Here is a 4,334-nt window from a genome sequence, read left to right as displayed (position 1 = left end):
GTGTAGCTTCTCTCCCAACCCCCTTCTTCCCTGAGGCTAGTTTTTATGTTGGGCTAGTGATTCATTTTTATTTCCCTTGAATGTGTTCTCCCATTATTATGTTTAATCATTTCCTCCATGCTTTAAATAGGCCCGACCTCTTATTATTGCTGGCTGTGTTGTTGTTTGGGTCCACAGCCCTCATCACACACACACACACAGGGAGATCCTCATGTGAAGCTAACTTGTTTTTGCCTCCAACATAGCTTGCAGAAGACGGTGCATCTGGATCCGCCACAAACAGTAACAACCACCTAATCGAGCCTCAGATCCGCCGGCCTCGTAGCCTCAGTTCGCCAACAGTAACTTTATCCGCCCCGCTGGAGGTGAGAAGGCCGCTCCTCTAACCGGGGTCACGTCTGTCCCGTGACTTCTCATTCTCTCTTCTCTCTTAACTTGGACTTCCGTTTTTGCAGCCACTTTCCTGTCTCTGACCCGTCATTGTGTTCGTGGTGAAGGGTGTTCTTGTGCAGCCTTACTACATGCTTCTCTGTTCCGCCCGGCTCACATCTGATTTTCATTCTCATTTGGCTGAGGCCGTGGTGACTTGCGCTGGACGTGTGGGCACCTCTTTTCAGAACTTTCTCCATTCTTGTGTTTCGCTCCTTATTGCTTGTGACCTCATTAGACTTGCATAATAACTCTTTCAAATACCAATGCTTATATTGAGTTTTAAAAAAAAACAGCTATGGCTTTGATCATTTTGTTTTTTTTCTTTTCGACTCTAGGGTCTCTCATTGTATGGGCATACGTGTTTCTGATGCATATTTGCATCTGTAAGTCATTGCTGGGCATCTGCTTGTGCTCTCCTGTTTGTGCGATTTTAGTGCCATCCCTTAACATCACAGGTGTCAAAGAATCCAGAGAGTAAACAGTTGAGGTGCTAAACTTGACTGTGTCTTAGAGATAGTTGTGGGTTTCTCTGTGCCCTGGGCTTAAGATGCTGCTAAGCGGGAATGGACAGTAGCTTTTCCAGACTGTGATACGTCACGGGTAACTGTGCGATTCCAGGTGGTCGTCTCTGATGATACAGGTTTTCTTCTTTGTGCTCTGCAAATTGCCAGTCCAGTCCCTATTAGACTGTGAGCTCATTAAGAGCAGGCGTGCTTTGCTCTACCCTCTGTAAAAATCTCCATCCATAATGCTCAATATTTGGGGTATGTACCCAGTAGCTATCAAAAGATGGTGGTTATAAGTCATTAACGTTGTGTGTTTAACCAATAGGAAAACCTTAAAGTTAGATCGATTTAAAAATAAAAGCATGATGGAAACAGATTTTTTAGGAGCTTCCCCCATCCCTTTTCAAAGAGGAGCATTCCATGATACCCAGGTACATTTTGACACATCTGGCAAATCACATAACAAGAGTTCTAATGCGCATTATTATTCCTTAGGGTGCCAAGGATTCACCCATACGTCGGACTGTGAAAGATACCCTTTCCAATCCACAGTCCCCACAGCCATCACCTTACAACTCCCCCAAACCACAACACAAAGTCACACAGAGCTTCCTGCCACCGGGCTGGGAGATGAGGATAGCGCCAAACGGCCGGCCTTTCTTCATCGACCATAACACAAAGACCACGACCTGGGTAAGGTTGCTGCTTTTATTTGGCTCCGTTTTCGTCGTGAGGTCTGGCATGGATTCCTCATTTCTTCATTCTGTATCCATGATTCTTGTGGAGAAATTTCACCGACACTGACGCTTGTCTCCAGAGGGTCTTCTCAGCCTGCTTCAGGACCCCACATGTGTGGGCTGGTGGGAGCAGGTGACAGCAGGTGAAGTACGGGTGCAGGTTAAGGACCAGCTTTGGTCTTGGCACCGGGTCGGATGCCTTTTCTTCATAGCACTCCTCAAAAGCTCTAGTTTTGGCGGCAGTTTATCATATTTAGGGGGCGGGGGGCAGGGGACGGGGGGGAAGCAGTGCTCCATATTGCTAGGATTTTGATGTTACTGCTTCACATCTCATGATACTGTAACAGGAAGTCTAATCTTTTTTAAAATAATTTTTTAGAACAAATTTTGTCAGTTTCTTTTTGCATTTTTATTGACATTATTCATCTTTCTTTGATTTGTCCTTTTAGTTTTTACTGTTCACCTCAGATTAGTATTTTATACTCTTGTGCTACAGTTCATACCTTTAATTGTGGGTTAGACGTACTGAAGGACTTTGGTTGTAAATTTGTGAACATCTCGTCTAAATTGGTTTTTCTTATCACTCTGCTCTTCCATGTGCCCTTGAGTCATACAGGAGAAAGAATCTGTGTACAATATTAACTCGGGCAAGGTGAGATTAATTAAAAGTAAATATGCATATCTTTATATTCCTCTGCCAATTCTTTTTTTTTTCCTGAATCAGTGATGACTTATTTAATGTAAGCATATAGTCCTTTTAAAAGTCAGTGGTGTTTTTCTACTCTGTGGTCTCTATACTTATATTAAACTGGAATTGGTTCTCTTGTTTCTGACTATTTCTGCTGCTGCATAAGATTTGTTTTTCTTGCCCTTATTCCCCCATTTAATGGTCTGAGTACAGAGTTTAACTCAGTCCTTCCAACATCTGTGCTGCTTGCTTAGAACTGATGTTACGTGAAAGCCAGTTGAGTTTTGGTGATTGTCATAGGCCCTAGTCTTTGGTCTTGGATCAATAGTGAGCACACACTTTAAGTTCCCATTTCTAGTGAAAACACTGAGTGTCCAGTTGATAGACCATCAAGCAGTAGTACTGTGTTAATGAAGAGGCCCGGACCTAAATGGCCAGGTCTGTCATTTATGCGTTGCCTGTCGTGTAATGTTAATTCGGTCCCTTGAGAACTGGACTAGATGGCCCAGATAGCTTTCTCTCCCAAATGCTATGGATCATGGTACAGCACATCTCCACGAGGGCATTGTCAGAATTTGGGGCAGGACTGTGACTGTACCTTTTTATTGCAGGACATTTAACATCCTTGGTTCCTGCCCCTGAATGCTAATAACCACCATTTCACCCACTACCTCCACCATACTAATGGCCTAAAATGCCCCCACACATTTCCAAACACCCCTTAGTGAGAACCACTCTAAAAGGTCTTCCTATTTTGAAGTATAGGAATAGCCTGCCAAGAGAATTTATCATTTAGATCCTGGTGGCATTCATTAAACTCATAACTACCTCTAAGGCATATAATAACATGTAGCCTTGTGTGACTCACCTTTGAGTCTGAAGGTGATATTACAGGCTTGTGGAGAAGATGAGCATGAGGGATGGGCAGCTTTGGGGAAAACATGCTAATGGACATTGGTTTTTTAAAGTCTTCTTCCCTCATTGACACACGCACGACCTGTGGCTGTCCTGCTAGTGTCCCCATTCCGACAAACCCTCAGCCAGAAATGAGAACTCCAGAAATAGGGAGTAAATATTGTAAAAGTGGATGGATTAGTGTATGGAGCCACTGTGGCTTGCCAACATAAGCTATGATTTTAGTAATTTGAACTGGCTTAGTAATCAGATCCCCTAACCTTTCCGCAGCCTTTCACGCCATCACTGCGGCGTAATTGCGGCTGGGCAGATTTTATTTTAAACAGCACTAGTTTTATTTACTGCCTGCGTCGTTGCTGAATGAAACCTAGTTTGAATTTCCAGTCGTCCCTTTTTACCCAGATACTGGTTATTGACTAATTGACTGATTTAGAACTTTAATTCATTAAAGCAACATTTCATTCCTGCTGCAGTTGTTGAAAATCCTTAAGGTAACAACTGCAAACCCCACACGTCACCGGCCTTCAGTAAGTGCAGATGTGCTGGCACAGCTCTGCCGTCTCTTGCAGACAGAGGCCCGTCGGAGGCACACGCTGAATTGCCTGATTATCTCGACAGAAGATGGAGGGGTCGAGGAAACTGTAAAGATAATTTTCGGTTTAAACTCTGTTTTGAGGTGGTTTGGGTGTGCTTCAGTTTTTAGAAGAGAACAGCATAGCCGTTCTTAGATTTGAGCGTTATAATAGAAAAAGGAAGAAAAACTGGTAGAGCACATTGAGAATAATGAAGATAGTACTCTTTAGCGCCCTACGAGCTCTTGCTTCCCGCACTAACCAGAAGCCTAACCAGAAGCGGGAAGGTTCAGGCCAGCGTCAGCCTTACATACATCGGCAGAGAAGGTGCCCTCTGAAGTCTCTTATAGGAAAGCAGCGTGCCAGCGGTCCCTCTGAGCCCGAAAGTGAAGGCCTGCCCACGATGTGCTCATCCCTCAGTGACACCTGGAAGGGACACTAAGCCCATGAGATAGTGACAGGCCCTGTCCATCTGAAGATTCCC

At 44.2% G+C, this 4,334-nt stretch overlaps 1 protein-coding gene across 10 annotated transcripts in view; it reads left to right on the top strand.

Annotated features, from left to right (window-relative positions):
- The window catches only part of NEDD4L (neural precursor cell expressed, developmentally down-regulated 4-like, E3 ubiquitin protein ligase), a 217,115-nt gene that overhangs the window by 164,428 nt on the left and 48,353 nt on the right, over nucleotides 1-4,334 (top strand). The gene's annotated exons all lie outside the window — the stretch shown is intronic.

The sequence above is a fragment of the Pteropus vampyrus genome, unplaced genomic scaffold, assembly GCF_000151845.1.
Source record: "Pteropus vampyrus isolate Shadow unplaced genomic scaffold, Pvam_2.0 Scaffold62, whole genome shotgun sequence".
NCBI lineage: Eukaryota > Metazoa > Chordata > Mammalia > Chiroptera > Pteropodidae > Pteropus > Pteropus vampyrus.
Note: the sequence above shows the minus strand (reverse complement) of the source record. Positions and strands in the feature narration are given on the sequence as shown.